Genomic DNA, 16,958 nt, shown 5'->3' with positions numbered 1-16,958 from the left:
GTTTTGAGATGGATCCGGTTAAGGTTCAGGCTGTGCAGGAATGGCCTAGGCCTATTGGTTTGAAATCGATACAGAGGTTTTTGGGTTTCGCCAATTACTACAGAAAATTCATAAAAAAATTTTCTAGTATTGTCAAACCTCTGACTGATCTCACCAGGAAAGGTGCTGATGCGGTTCAGTGGTCTTCTGAGGCCATTGAAGCTTTTGTGTATCTCAAGGAGAGGTTCACCTCTGCTCCCATCCTTATGCAGCCTGATGTTACTAGGCCGTTTTTGGTTGAGGTTGATGCTTCCTCTGTGGGGGTTGGCGCAGTATTGTCTCAGGATAACGGGGATGGATTACATCCCTGTGCCTTTTTTTCAAAAAAATTTTCGGAGACTGAACTGAATTACGATATTGGTAATCGGGAATTATTGGCTATTAAACTCGCATTTGAACACTGGCGCCACTTCTTGGAAGGTGCGGAATTTCCCGTTCAGGTTCTTACGGATCATAAAAATCTGATATATCTTGATGCTGCCAAGCGCCTGAATGCCCGTCAGGCTAGGTGGGCACTGTTTTTCTCGCGGTTTAATTTCTCCGTTACTTACATCCCTGGTACTAAGAATGTTAAGGCGGATGCCTTGTCTCGCAGTTTTTCTCCCATAGTCGGTGCTGAGAAAGAGGAGAACATTTTACAAGAAGGTGTTGTGATAGCTGCTTTGGACTCCGTTTTGGAAAATGAGATTCTTAAAGCACAGGAGAATGCCCCTTCTAACACTCCTCATGGGAGGTTGTTTGTGCCTGGGACCTTTAGGAGAGATTTGTTTGTTGAGTGTCACGAATCTCGGTTGGCAGGTCATCCCGGAATCTCTGAGACCAAGAGACTGGTGGGTCGCAGTTTTTGGTGGCCTGGATGGCAGAAGGAAGTCATTAAGTGGGTGCGTCAATGTACTATATGTGCTAGATCTAAGTCCTCACATACTCCTGCTGCGGGGTTGCTTTGTCCTTTGGAGGTTCCCAGTGCTCCTTGGACACATTTGGCTATGGACTTTATAACTGACCTTCCCCCCTCTGAGGGTTTTACTGTCATCTGGGTGGTCGTGGACCGTTTTAGCAAGATGTGTCACTTGGTTCCTTTCGTCAAACTGCCCTGCGCTAAAACTCTCGCTAAGGCCTTTGTCAAGGAAATTGTCAGACTTCATGGCGTTCCTACTGACATTGTTTCTGATAGGGGTCCTCAGTTCGTGGCTCGTTTTTGGCGTGCCTTTTGTGATAGGTTGGGAGTTCATTTGTCGTTCTCGTCCGGATATCATCCTGAATCTAATGGCCAGACAGAAAGGAAAAACCAGGATGTTGAGCAGTTCTTGCGTTGTTTTGTGGCAGACAATCAAGAGGGGTGGTCTGAGTTTCTGCCACTTGCTGAATTTGCTCTGAACAATCATACATCTTCTTCTGCTGGTTGTTCGCCTTTTTTTTGTTGTTCTGGGAGACATCCGTCGTTTGGGTCGTTCTCCAAGTTGGGATCTGCCGTGCCTGAGGAGGAGAATTTTTCCGGTGATTTGGAGAGAGTTTGGACGGATGTGCGTGGTAATCTTCAGGAGGCCAACAGAAAATCTAAAGACTACTTTGATAGGAAACGACAGGAGGTTTTGTTCGCTGTTGGTGACATGGTTTGGTTGTCCTCTAGGAATCTGCGGTTGAGGATTCCTTCAAAGAAATTGGGTCCCAAGTTTGTAGGGCCCTTTAAGGTGCTTCAGGTTGTCAACCAATCTGCTGTTAGGTTGGAGGTTCCTACCTCCTGGAGAATTAATCCGGTATTTCATGTCTCTCTGTTGAAAAAAGCTGTTGTATCGGATTGTGACGCCTCTGCCTCTGTTCCTCCGGTGGTGGAGGACGGGGAATATGAAATTTCTCGCATCCTTAACTCTAGACGGTATAGAGGTAGTTTGCAGTATCTTGTGGCCTGGAATGGTTTCGGTCCCGAGGATAACTCTTGGGTGAGGTCGGATGATGTTTCCGCGTCCAGACTTATCAGAGCGTTTCACAGGAGATTTCCTGATAAGCCTGGTCCTAGGGGATCCGGAGGATCCTCTTAGAAGGGGGGGTACTGTTAGAACCTTGCTCTTAGGTTTTTTTTCCTTTGCTGGTCACATGACCTTGTTGGCCTATTTAATCCTGCTCCGCCCTTCTGGCTTTGCTTGACTTCATTGTATATCTACTTTCTAGCTAGCCTGTGCTCTGTGTCTTGCTCTGTTAGTTTGCTTGGTCTACTGACCTCTATGTTCTATATATTTTGTTTGTTCGTCTGTCTGCTACTATTTCTGTTAGGAGGTGTCCCATATTCCTCCCAGTCCTTAGTACTTGTAGGGATTCCTTCCCCACATCTATAGGTCTCCGTACAGACTAGCTTAGGACTTTAGCAGGTCTGATCGCAGGATCAGGTCCCCTGTTACATCGTAGGGATTCAGCTGAGTTCTATCGTAGGGACAGATCTCCTCTCTTTCCTTAGCTCTGGTAGCAGAACATAACAGTTTTGTTCCCATTTTGTAACATCTTTGTATATTTTTTTATAAACTCAAACTACCTTTCTGGATTAAATATATAAAATATAATATCTCTGTTCCTCTTTCTCTGTAAACCGCACCCCTGAATCCATACGCTACCTGTAATGGGTGTCCAATCGGCCTGTATAAACGATTGGTGGTGGCTAGAGATGAGTGAACTTAAAAGTTCAAGGTTCGTACCGGACAGTTAGTATTTGATGTCGAATGCCGAACACAGACTTCTCCTGGAAGACCGTTGCAATGTTCAGAGTTTTGGGGGAAGATCCAAAGTTCAGGTCTCCATTGTTTTCAATGGGGTTCGGGATCTGGTTCAAGTTGGGGTATAGTTCTGGTACCCGAACCAAACTTTGGACTAAAGTTCAGGTCTGGTACTTGAACCCGAACTTCCACGGGTCCGCTCATCCCTAGTGGTGGCAGCTAGCAGTGGCTCCTTTTTTTGTTATTGTGGAGCTGGAGGTGACCCTACCGGGGTATATCTATATTCCATGCATTGGAATCGGAGGTGCATATACCATACGCTAACTGTGAGTTCCCCAATAACCAGCCTAATAGTGGAAGCAGCTGCGACCTCGTCTATCACTCGTCAGCCAATTAGAGTAATTGTTCTGACGATTGGAGGCAGCGGAGTTGCATTTTCCTGACAACTGGTGGCAGTGGTGGGATCTACATGATCTCTCTGGTGTCATCTATGACCAAGTGATTACAGTGGTGGGATCTGTTATCCTTGACACCGGAGGACAGTGTGCTCCTGAAAATTGACAGTTCGGCCAATGTTATGGATTGTGCGCTCTCCCATGCTGGAAGCGGAGTATGAAAATGTGCATCTTGCCTGGGAAATCGGCTATTGCTGATAGACTGCAGAGGTGGCTGGTAACTTAAGCAACAAGCAGTACCCAATAGAATTAGAATCCTTCTGTTCTTGACACTGGAGAGATTTTTTAATAATTTGTAAACTGCAAAGCTCCTTGTTTTTACACACACTTTGCAATTTTACCCATTTACTGAGATGACACGACCCATTTATAGTTTACTACATGTTCTCTGGCATCATTATAGTTATGTAACTCCTAACTGAAGTATTATTATTATTTTTTAGCGCACCATTGATTCCCTGGTGCTGTACATGAGAAGGGATTACATACAAGATACAAATATAAAACACGGTGAGCAAACTAACAATGACAGATGGGTACAGAGGGAAGAGGACCCTGCGCAGTGGCGTACCGCCAATGGCGGCAGATCACGTGACTGCTATGGGGCCGTGAGCCGGGGGGGCCCCATAGCAGTCCAGGGGTGGACATACCGCCGCCAGTGCAGCGGCGCCGGGTTCCCACCATGCAGCTGCACCAAGGGGCCTGCAAGGTGCAGCTGCTCCCTGCACCTGGCGGTCAGTGAGCGATCCCTGGAGCTCTGCCGCTGTCAGGAGGAGAATAGCAGCGGAGCTGGAGGGTTCGTCCTCTGCTTCCTCTCTGACCCAGGCGCGCGCAGCTTGATGACGTCATCATGCAGCGCGCACCTGGGTCAGGGAGAAAGCTGCCGGCAACCAGGAGGATGTTGCAGAGAAGCGAGCTGAGCTAAGTTTTTTTTTTTTTTTTACTGAAACGCTGGGGAGGGGAGGTGGGGGGAGAGCAATGGTGGGATGGTGGGGCTGGGGAGAGCAATAATGGGGCTGATGCCGGGGCTGGGGAGAGGAATGATGGGGCTGGGAAGAGCAATAATGGGGCTGATGGGGCTGGAGAGAGGAATGATGGGGCTGGGGAGAGAAATAATAAGGTTGTTGGGCTGGGGAGAGCAATATTGGGGCTGATGGGGCGGGGGAGAGGAATGATGGGGCTGGGGAGAGGAATGATGGGGCTGGGAAGAGCAATATTGGGGATGATGGGGCTGGGGAGAGGAATAATGGGATGGTGGAGCTGGGGAGAGCAATAATGGGGCTGATGCCGGGGCTGGGGAGAGGAATGATGGGGCTGGGAAGAGCAATAATGGGGCTGATGGGGCTGGAGAGAGGAATGATGGGGCTGGGGAGAGAAATAATAAGGTTGTTGGGCTGGGGAGAGCAATATTGGGGCTGATGGGGCGGGGGAGAGGAATGATGGGGCTGGGGAGAGGAAATGTAGCACCCTGAGGATTCGGCTGCTACAGGGGTATTGCACCTCAACCCAGAGGTGTGATATTCCACTCCCGGGTAAGGAAGGAGTGTGGAACTGAGCTCAGATAGACTGCATGCACTACATACATCCCATTCCAGAGGAGCAGGCCGACGGTACTCCCACTTAGAAATGTGCAGGTACAACCGAGCCTGTTCCTGGCTGGAGTGGGAGGGGGGTGGTACATCCCATGTAGTGTAGGGGCAGATAGGGGGAGCAGTCTGGGTAGTGATAGGAGCTCATTGGGTGCTGGTCACCTGAGCTCACACATAGAGGGATATATAAGGAGGGCACCAACTTAGATCAGGGTCAGACGCTGAGAACAAGTCAGTTGGAGAGGAGAGAGAAGAAAACAGCAGCCCTGGAGAGAGAGAGAGGAGAAAGAAAGAGAAAGACCCAGAGGGGGAAGACTGAAGGGACCCAAGAACCCAAATTAGAGCACCGGGTGAGGAGTCAGCACAAGGGTACCGGAACCCAAGCTGGTGGGGGCAAAAACATCCCTAGCCAGAGACCGGAGGCTGTGGGCAGCATCTGCCACGGCCACCCACTACATCCACCCTGAAGGCATACCACATGGAGGGTCAGGGAACCTAAGGCCAAGGGTTGCCCAACAGAAGGCCCGAGGGAGCTGGACCTAGGTGGATCACTGGTGGGGACGGCTGAAGAAAGGACAGAGGGAGAGCTCAGGGCCACGCTCCGGACTTGTTTGGGGGTTGGCTGGATCCAGGACCTGGTGGACGCAGCACGGCTCGGGTGGTCACTAACAGCTGGAGTGACCGAAACATCCGCAGTAAGTAAACTCCCTTAACTGCACAACCCGAGTCTGTCTTCATTGCCGGCTGCACCGCACCACCACAACCCCCATCCTCTGCGCCTGTCCCCTCTGAGGCTATACCCCTCCCGTTGGGGGTTATCCCACCAAGCTGCACATCCACCATCAGCCTCAGCGGACCCTGCTGCAGCGGCGGCCACAGTGACCGCATTACAACGGGTGGCGTAGTCGACACAAAAGAACTCTTATAACATCAGTAAGGACTGCCACATAACACTTAGCTTGACGCCCTGGGCACGGGACCGGGTCACAGCCGCTCGGAGACTACAACCCCCCATCTGATCCGGTGCCGGGTATTCCCCTCAAAAAGGAATATGTCCCAGGGGGCGCGTCAACTTTGGCGTAGTCGGCAGGATTACGTGCCCGCAACACCCGGGTACTGCGTGCCTGAAGAAAAGTGCAAGTTTACCTCAGAAAGAAGACTCCTGCCGGTTCCGGAGGGTCCACGCCATCGGACTCCATCACCAGTCGTTTCCCGCCGATTGTCCGCCATTTCCAGCTTGTTCCCGCCATCTGCAGAGTTTCCCGCCACTGGGCGACGCTTCCCGCCAAAACCGCAGATTTCCCGCCTTGGAAGAGCAGCGGACGCCATTATGGGCGTGCCAAAGGAGGGCAAGAGGCCACCTCCCATCGTGGGCCAGGACAGAAAATGGCGCCAAAAGTGGAAACCGCCCCCACCAACAGAGACTGTGATGCTGGAGGTGTCTGTCAGCGTGAAAGAACTCCCCCTGGAGCTGACAGTCACCGAGTTGCCCCGGGACCGCCCTCTAAGTGGGAGGAGACGAAAGAGAAGAGAAAAGATGGGTGTCGCTTGGAGCAGTCTGGAGCGAGCGCACCCGGAGGCAGGAAGCCTGGAAAGGAGCAGCAGAAAAGCTCACCCGGAGATGGAAAGAGAGCAGAACAGCACCGGCCCGCTGGCCAGGAGTCTGCTAGAGACCGAGGAAGGAGGGCAGAGCAGCACCGGCCCGCTGGCCAGGAGCCTGCCGGAAGCAGAGCAGAGCAGCACCGACCCGATGGTCAGGAGCCTGCTAGAGTCCACAACCCCGCTAGGTCTAGCGGAGATCCTAGCGCAGCTCCCCCGAGACCGGGAGTGTGCACAAACTGCCCTGGAGGGCCTCGCAAGGAGGATGGCCCGGGTACAGCGCGAGATACTGGCGGAGTGGGGCCGGGAGATGACCCAGCAAGCAAAGACCAGTCAACGGAGCACGCTACCCTGGAAGAGGAAGCAGACCGCCTCTGAGGATGGTGCGGGAGGACCCAAGGCCGGAGACGGCGCCGAGGAGGGAGCCGAACGCATGGAGGCAGGTAAAGGGGACGCTTATACCCCAAGCCGAGAAACCGCCCACCTGCCCCAGCTCCCCGTCACAGAGCCCGGAAGTCCCCCTGCTGTGCCCGTAGCCGCCATGTCACCGCTATGGACTAGGCCCCGACCGGAAGCCGCCGCAGCGACCCCTGTGACGTCACGCGCCCCGACCCGGAGCGTGACAAAGCAGGAATTACCACCAGCCTGGTCGCAAGGCCTAGTACCCCCGGGCGCCGCACCACCAACAGCGCCCCCTACCTCCGCGGAGCCTCCGGCCTGGCCGCAAGGCCAGGTAGTCCAGGGCGCCGCCGTCCTAACGGTGCCCTTCACCTTCCAGGTGCCCCAGGCCTGGCCGCAAGGCCTGGGCAACCCGGGCGCCACCACCACCGCGCCCGCAATACCTAGGGTGCCACATCTGGGAGAGGACCTGTTCGCCCAGCATACGTGCCTGGACGGGTCTGAAGTAACAACCAGCTATAAGCAAAGAGCAGGAGGAAGACGCCGTTGAGTGCGGCAGAGCAGGAGTTGTAAATAGTTACCCAATCGGGGTATAAAGGAACTGAAACTGAAACTGTTGCTGCTAAAATAGTCCCCGTTGGGACCAGTGAACTGTTTTACCCGTTAACCCCTTCATCCTACAGGCTGAGGACTGAGAGCGGCCAACTTCCAACTTCCCTGTATATAGTTGCGCGTCCTAAAGCGCCCCCTACCGGTTTTATAAGAAAACCAGATTTTCTAAGAGACTGTCGCACTTTTCCCGGACACACGTTGCACAGTGTCCGGAGGAGGAACCAGAGACAAGAGAAGTCTACGAGAATGTTTATATAAAAAGTTTTATATATATATAATGTTTATATGTTTTATATGTTCATATGAAAAATTTTGTATGTTTTGGTGTTTTTGTCTTTACAGCCCGAGGACGTGCTGTGATTTACCAGGGGGGAATGTAGCACCCTGAGGATTCGGCTGCTACAGGGGTATTGCACCTCAACCCAGAGGTGTGATATTCCACTCCCGGGTAAGGAAGGAGTGTGGAACTGAGCTCAGATAGACTGCATGCACTACATACATCCCATTCCAGAGGAGCAGGCCGACGGTACTCCCACTTAGAAATGTGCAGGTACAACCGAGCCTGTTCCTGGCTGGAGTGGGAGGGGGGTGGTACATCCCATGTAGTGTAGGGGCAGATAGGGGGAGCAGTCTGGGTAGTGATAGGAGCTCATTGGGTGCTGGTCACCTGAGCTCACACATAGAGGGATATATAAGGAGGGCACCAACTTAGATCAGGGTCAGACGCTGAGAACAAGTCAGTTGGAGAGGAGAGAGAAGAAAACAGCAGCCCTGGAGAGAGAGAGAGGAGAAAGAAAGAGAAAGACCCAGAGGGGGAAGACTGAAGGGACCCAAGAACCCAAATTAGAGCACCGGGTGAGGAGTCAGCACAAGGGTACCGGAACCCAAGCTGGTGGGGGCAAAAACATCCCTAGCCAGAGACCGGAGGCTGTGGGCAGCATCTGCCACGGCCACCCACTACATCCACCCTGAAGGCATACCACATGGAGGGTCAGGGAACCTAAGGCCAAGGGTTGCCCAACAGAAGGCCCGAGGGAGCTGGACCTAGGTGGATCACTGGTGGGGACGGCTGAAGAAAGGACAGAGGGAGAGCTCAGGGCCACGCTCCGGACTTGTTTGGGGGTTGGCTGGATCCAGGACCTGGTGGACGCAGCACGGCTCGGGTGGTCACTAACAGCTGGAGTGACCGAAACATCCGCAGTAAGTAAACTCCCTTAACTGCACAACCCGAGTCTGTCTTCATTGCCGGCTGCACCGCACCACCACAACCCCCATCCTCTGCGCCTGTCCCCTCTGAGGCTATACCCCTCCCGTTGGGGGTTATCCCACCAAGCTGCACATCCACCATCAGCCTCAGCGGACCCTGCTGCAGCGGCGGCCACAGTGACCGCATTACAACGGGTGGCGTAGTCGACACAAAAGAACTCTTATAACATCAGTAAGGACTGCCACATAACACTTAGCTTGACGCCCTGGGCACGGGACCGGGTCACAGCCGCTCGGAGACTACAACCCCCCATCTGATCCGGTGCCGGGTATTCCCCTCAAAAAGGAATATGTCCCAGGGGGCGCGTCAGAATGATGGGGCTGGGAAGAGCAATATTGGGGATGATGGAGCTGGGGAGAGGAATAATGGGATGGTGGAGCTGGGGAGAGCAATGATGGGGCTGGGGAGAGGAATGACGGGGGCTGGGGAGAGCAATGATGGGGATGGTGGGGCTGGGGAGAGCAATAATGGGATGGTGGGGCTGGGGTGAGCAATAATGGGGCTGGGGAGAGGAATAATGGAGATGATGGGGCTGGTGTCACGCTGTCTCTGTGTACTGGAGGTAGGGGGCCTAAGCTGAACCTAAGCTGGGGCCCTGACTAATCCCTCTACCTGGAGGTACTGTTAAAGGTACAGAGGTCCAGGCCGCCAGCGTAACCCCTACCTCCTGAGGATCCCTGCACTTAAGTAATCTAGTCCTGAGAAGGACCCCGATCACAACAAAAGGGGACAGGTAATAATATGCCAACACTCAGTACTTAGACGAACGAGACAGTACAAGGGTAAAACCAAAACCACCTTGCATACAAAAACTACACAACTACAACAGAGGGAACACCAACGGGAAAGGAGATAAATGATAAAGCGAGGAAGGGAAAAAACACTCCGAATACACTTAGCTCTGAAACTCCAAATACCACGATCCGCTCTGTTAGTCTGCATGAAATGCTTTCACCGACACTTCCCTAACAGACCGGCAGGCATTTGAAGGAGTCCCACTACAGCAGCATTGATTGCAGCTGGGCGAGGCTGGACCTCGTCTAGCACAGAGAGAGAGAGAGTTAACTCCCTCACTGCCGAAAAACACAAAGCACCAAAAACTCAGCTGCGAGAAGTCAGGCTGTGTAATCGTGACGATCTTCGTGGCGACACACCCGTGACAGTACCCCCCCTTCTACGAGGGGCCTCCGGACCCTCAGGGCCAGGTTTATCCGGGTGAGTCGTGTGGAAGGCCCGAACTAATCGGTCTGCGTTAATATCCGACGCAGGAACCCACATCCTCTCCTCAGGACCATACCCCTTCCAATGAACCAGGTACTGAAGGGACCGGCGATTAAAGCGTGAATCGATGACCCTCGATACCTGGAACTCCAAGTTACCATTGACCACCACTGGAGGGGGAGGTAAAGGTGACGATACCACCGGCGCCACATACCTCTTAAGCAACGATCTGTGGAACACGTTGTGAATTTTAAACGTAGGGGGGAGGTCAAGACGGAATGCCACCGGATTAATTATAGAACTGATCCTGTACGGCCCGATGAACCTGGGACCCAGTTTCCAGGAGGGAACCTTAAGTTTTATATTCCTGGTAGACAACCATACCCGATCGTTCACACTTAGGTCCGGACCAGACACTCTCCTCCTATCAGCCATACGTTTGTATCGGTTCCCCATAGTATTCAGATTCTTCAGCACCCCTCTCCATACTGAAGCGAGTGATGAGGAAAATCGTTCCTCCTCAGGAACCCCCGAAGAGCCCCCCCTACTGAAAGTACAAAACTGGGGGTGAAAACCATATGCCCCAAAAAACGGGGACTTACCAGTGGACTCGCTCCGCCTATTATTAAGAGCAAACTCTGCCAGAGGTAAGAAAGAAGCCCAGTCCTCCTGGTTCTCTGACACAAAACACCGGAGATATGTCTCCAAGCTCTGGTTCATACGTTCCGTCTGACCATTGGTCTGAGGATGAAAAGCCGATGAGAACGATAAATGCATCCCCCGCCGTGTACAAAACGCCTTCCAGAATTTGGACACAAACTGAGACCCCCGATCTGACACCACCTCGGAGGGTACCCCGTGAAGCCTCACAATCTCCCCAATGAACACCTGTGCAAGAGTTTTAGCATTAGGAAGAGCAGGAAGAGCGATAAAATGTGCCATCTTGCTGAACCTGTCCACTACAACGAGTATGACCGTTTTACCCGAAGACGGAGGGAGGTCCGTAATAAAGTCCATAGACAGATGAGTCCAAGGACGCTCCGGGATCTTCAAAGGTAAGAGGGCCCCAGACGGACGGGTATATGAGGTCTTAGAGCGCGCACAAACCCCACAGGACGCGACAAAAGTTACCACCTCCTTATGTAAGTTAGGCCACCAAAACCGACGCGAGAGGAGATCCACAGTTGCTTTACTCCCCGGGTGTCCTGCAAAAACTGAGTTATGGTGTGCCTCGATCACCTTTTGTCGCAACTGATCTGGAACAAACAGTCTCCCCGGAGGTCCAACAGGGGCGTCCCCCTGAGCCTCCAATACCTCCTCCTCCAGCTCAGAGCATACTGCCGAAACCACCACCCCCTCCTGAAGGATAGGAATCGGGTCGTCCGTATTCCTGGCCCCAGGGAAACTACGAGATAAGGCATCCGCCTTTACATTTTTTGACCCAGGACGATATGTAACGACAAAATTAAACCTGGTAAAAAACAATGACCACCTAGCTTGTCTGGGATTCAGACGTTTCGCAGACTCCAGATATAGCAGGTTCTTGTGATCGGTGATGACGGTGACCGGATGGACTGCCCCCTCTAGAAAATGGCGCCACTCCTCAAAAGCTAACTTAATGGCCAAGAGTTCCCTATTGCCGACATCGTAATTTCTCTCAGCGGACGACAATTTTTTAGAGAAAAAGGCGTACGGATGCCACTTACCAGGGGACGAACCTTGTGACAATACTGCTCCCACCCCTACCTCGGAAGCGTCTACCTCTACAATGAATGGCTGTGACGCATCAGGTTGAATGAGTATGGGTGCCGAGGCAAAACATTTTTTCAAGGAGGAGAATGCTTGACAAGCCTTGTCAGACCACCTAGAAAAATCCGTCCCCTTTTTAGTCATGTCTGTGAGAGGCTTAACCATGGATGAGAAATTACGAATGAACTTCCGGTAATAATTAGCAAACCCCAGGAAACGTTGTAGTGCCTTAAGATTCTCTGGCCGATCCCACTCAAGAACTGCCCGCACTTTCCCAGGGTCCATACGAAAACCGGACGCTGAAACCAGGAAGCCTAAAAACTGGAGTTCCTGTACGGCGAACACACACTTTTCCCATTTGGCATACAGTTTATTATCCCGCAAGATCTGTAACACCTGCCTAACGTGCTCCTGATGAGACACCAGATCCGGCGAGTAAATTAAGATATCATCCAGATATATGACAACAAACTGTCCCACCAGGCGGCGAAAAATGTCATTAACAAAGTGTTGGAACACCGCCGGGGCATTAGTCAGACCGAATGGCATGACAAGGTTCTCATAATGCCCCTCCGGAGTGTTAAACGCCGTCTTCCACTCATCCCCCTCCTTCATCCTAATCAGATTGTACGCCCCCCTGAGATCCAATTTAGAGAACCATTTGGCGCCCACGATCTGATTAAAGAGATCGGGAATAAGTGGGAGCGGATACGGATCTCGGACCGTAATCCGATTAAGTTCACGGAAATCCAGGCAAAGGCGTAGGCCTCCATCTTTCTTCTTAACAAAGAAGAACCCCGCGGCCACCGGTGAAGATGAAGGTCTAATATGCCCCTTAGCCAGACTTTCTGAAATATAATCCTTCATGGCCTGCCTCTCAGGACCAGAAAGGTTATACAACCTAGCTTTAGGTAACTTGGCCTCAGGGAGCAGTTTTACAGAACAGTCATACTCGCGATGAGGAGGTAGTTCCTGACACCCTTTCTCCGAGAATACATCCTCAAAGTCCGCCAGAAATGGAGGTAAGACCCTAGGAGTAACCGCACCGATGACCGTATTCATGCAGTTTTTATTACAGAATTTACTCCATTGGCTTATCTCTCTGGATTGCCAATTAATAACCGGGTTATGCTTAGTTAACCAAGGAAGGCCCAACACTATAGGAGTGGGAAGACCCTCCAACACGTAGCAAGACAACAGTTCTTTATGTATCGCCCCCACTTGAAGTTTTACGTTATGCACAGCTTGCAAAAAACTTCCCTGACCGAGAGGCCTGGCATCGATCGAGAATATGGGGATGGGTTTAGCCAACTCACTCAATCGCATACCTTGAACCCGGGCAAACTGAGCGTCCACCAGATTAGCCCCGGCCACACTATCCAGAAGAACAGATATCCTCTCAGTTCTCGTACCCACCACCACCTCCGCCGGTACGAGAAACTGAGACGAACCTAGGGACGAAATACCTACTCCCAGATTGCCGTCCACCACACAACCTGGGATCAACAGTTTTCCGACGACTCTTCACTCTGCAAGGGACGGGATGGACACCCCCCAATAAAATGTCCCTTTCTCCCGCAGAAGAAACACCTTCCTGTCTTATGGCGCACCACCGGTCCCCTCCCCCGAAATGATGTCCCTCCTAATTGCATAGGCTCCTCTGGACTGACCAGGGGAACCACCATATGAGGGGACCTTGTAGGAGGTGGAGTCATCACAGGGGGTGGAGTTATCCCGCACCTCTCCCGAAGCCGTCTGTCAATGCGAATAGCAAGGGCCATAGCGGCTTCCAGTGACGCGGGAGAGTCATACTGTGCCAACACATCCTGTAATTTGTCGGATAAACCTTGACAAAACTGGCTCCTAAGAGCCGGGTCATTCCACTGGGTGTCAGTGGCCCACCTACGGAACTCCGAACAGAATTCCTCCGCCGGACGATCTCCCTGCTGGATCCTACGTAACTTAGATTCAGCAAGGGAGATCCGATCCGGGTCATCATATACAAGACCCAGAGCAGCAAAAAACCTATCCACTGACTGGAGAGCCAGGGAGCCCGGGGGAAGAGAGAACGCCCAAGATTGTGGGTCCTCTAGTAGGAGCGAGTTGACAATTCCCACCCTTTGTTCTTCACTCCCCGATGACCGAGGCCGCAGCCGAAAGTACAACTTGCATGCCTCCCGGAAAACAAAAAACTTGTCCCGCCCCCCAGTGAACCTGTCAGGGAGAGCTACTTTAGGTTCTGGTCCGGCTTGCTCCTGAGGATACAAAACCTTGGACCTAACGTCCGCCAGCTCCATGGACAAACTCTGCAACTGCCGAGCTAGACCGGCTACTGGATCCATGGTAGCTGGAGAAAATCTAAGTGGTCGGTGAAAATGCCACGCTGTCTCTGTGTACTGGAGGTAGGGGGCCTAAGCTGACCCTAAGCTGGGGCCCTGACTAATCCCTCTACCTGGAGGTACTGTTAAAGGTACAGAGGTCCAGGCCGCCAGCATAACCCCTACCTCCTGAGGATCCCTGCACCTAAGTAATCTAGTCCTGAGAAGGACCCCGATCACAACAAAAAGGGACAGGTAATAATATGCCAACACTCAGTACTTAGACGAACGAGACAGTACAAGGGTAAAACCAAAACCACCTTGCATACAAAAACTACACAACTACAACAGAGGGAACACCAACGGGAAAGGAGATAAATGATAAAGCGAGGAAGGGAAAAAACACTCCGAATACACTTAGCTCTGAAACTCCAAATACCACGATCCGCTCTGTTAGTCTGCATGAAATGCTTTCACCGACACTTCCCTAACAGACCGGCAGGCATTTGAAGGAGTCCCACTACAGCAGCATTGATTGCAGCTGGGCGAGGCTGGACCTCGTCTAGCACAGAGAGAGAGAGAGTTAACTCCCTCACTGCCGAAAAACACAAAGCACCAAAAACTCAGCTGCGAGAAGTCAGGCTGTGTAATCGTGACGATCTTCGTGGCGACACACCCGTGACAGCTGGGGAGAGCAATGATGGGGCTGGGGAGAGGAATGGTGGGGCTGATAGGGCTGGGGAGAGCAATGATCGGGATGGTGGGGAAGGGGAGAGCAATGACCTGTTGCTGGGAGAGAGCAATGATGGGGGTGCTGGGAGAGAGCAATGATGGGGATGCTGGGAGAGAGCAATGATGGAGGTGGTGGGACAGAGTAATGATGGAGGTGCTGGGACAGAGCAATGATGGGGTTGCTGGGAGAGAGCAACGATGGGCATGCTGGGAGAGAGCAATAATGGGGGTGCTGGGAGAGAGCAATGATGGGGGTGCTGGGAGAGAGCAATGATGGGGTGCTGGGAGAGAGCAATGATGGAGGTGCTGGGACAGAGCAATAATGGGGGGGGCTGGGAGAGAGCAATGATGACGGTGCTGGGACAGAGCAATGATAGGGTTGCAGGGACAGAGCAATGATGGGGGGCTGGGAGAGAGCAATGATGGAGGTGCTGGGACAGAGCAATGATGGGGGTGCTGAGAGAGAGCAATGATGGAGGTGGTGGGAGAGAGCAGTGATGGGGGTGCTGGGAGAGAGCAATTATGGGGGTTTCACTTTGCTTGTACTGTGAAGCCTTGTATGTTTTCCGTGCGCACATAGCCTTACAGTTAATTGGGGAGAGTCACAGAGACTGAATAATTTATATTATTGGCTGGTGGAGATTATAGTTAATGGGGGCACAGTGCTGCTTATCACTTTATATTTTGATTACTAAGTGGCTAATATTATATTAATGGGGGGGTTACATATCTGTATTCGAGGACGCAGAGCGGGGGAGACACATGTATGCATACAATATGTGACCTTGTTATTTTCTAGGCTGGAGATCATCATGACAAGACGAGTCGTGGCTAGGAGATGTCGACATGAAGGTCTGACCAGATGGAGAAGAAGCAGCAGAAACCGTCTCTGATCAGAGAGACGTCAGCGGTAAGTGCCTGGATGTAAATATTATTCTGTATCTGCACTGTGTGACTTGGAGCGATAATGTTATCTGTAAAATCCCTTAGGCCACATTCTCACATTTGTGTGAAATGTCCTTGTGCTGCCAGATCTTTTCATCGGATGGTCCACGGACTTGTTCAGTTTTATAGATCCATTCACACATCCATGAAAATCACGGATTTGAGAATGAGATCTAAGGGGGTCAGAGAATGTCCTGTTCTGATCTGATTTTGAGGATTAGAATAGGACATGCTCAATGCGTCAGTAAAACAGGGCAGTACACCGACACTGCACACAGATGCAGGAATGTAGCCTTATTATGTATAGCACAGTCCCTTAGTATATAGTGTACTCACTTATTATGTATAGCGCCATCCTTAGTTATATAGCTTCCTCTTTTATTATGTTTAACACCCTCCCTTATTATGTACCATCCTCTCTAGCTCTAGGGGGTCACAGTTGGTGGACCATACTGTGTTGGGGTCAGCATACTTTGCCCTGGGAGTTGAGGTGGGGTATAGTAGGGTCATTATACTGCGTATGTGGAGGAATTCACCATGGGGGTATCATACTGTGTTTGGGGGGCCCTTTTATTGGCATCACACTTTATGGGGCAATGAAAGAGAGATCTAGGACTTCAGCAGGAGGAAAATTACTATGTAAAGGATGGAAAGTTGTGATATCTGATCTTTGGTGACCCCGACTATTATTTACATTTTCTTTTGGGGGGGGGCCCAATTAGAGCTTCTGCTATGAGGCCCCATGATTCCTATGTACACCCCTGACCCTGCAGGCTTACAATATTATCCTGTATGTAACAATGATTCTGTTAGGAGGGCGGTTGCACACAACTTTATTTTAATGGAACGCAACCGACCCTGGGGTCCGCAATGCAGCTTAATGGACTGCTGCCGAACACTTTCCAGGTGGAAAGGAAGGTGACAACTAAACTGATAACCCATCCGTGTTAACAGTACACCGGACCGGGTAAGGCGATATGCTCTATCTCCGTTAACTGCACGGAGGAAGAGCAACCGGCGACGCACCTATCAACTATCTTAGCCCTTCGTGTTAATGCACACGGAAGGGTAAGACGGTTCGCACAATCTCCAAGAACCGCAGGGAGACGTGCGACCATGGGAGGAGCAGTAGCCCTGTCTTTGATACAGGCGCTACGCTATGGGGAATGGCACTAAAGTGGTTCACACAATCTCCAAGAACCGCAGGGAGACGTGTGACCGGAGAAGAAGCAGTAGCCCTGTCTTCGGTACAGGCGCTACGCTATAGGAGACGGCGCTAGTATGTGGGTGTGATACCCGCGGGGTATTCGTGCACTCAGCAGGCGTGC

The sequence above is a fragment of the Phyllobates terribilis genome, unplaced genomic scaffold (genome assembly GCF_046119375.1).
Source record: "Phyllobates terribilis strain yellow unplaced genomic scaffold, ASM4611937v1 Scaffold_7__3_contigs__length_470593459, whole genome shotgun sequence".
In the NCBI taxonomy this organism is placed as follows: Eukaryota; Metazoa; Chordata; class Amphibia; order Anura; family Dendrobatidae; genus Phyllobates; species Phyllobates terribilis.
The sequence above is the reverse complement of the archived record's forward strand: the minus strand, read 5'-3'. Positions refer to the sequence as shown.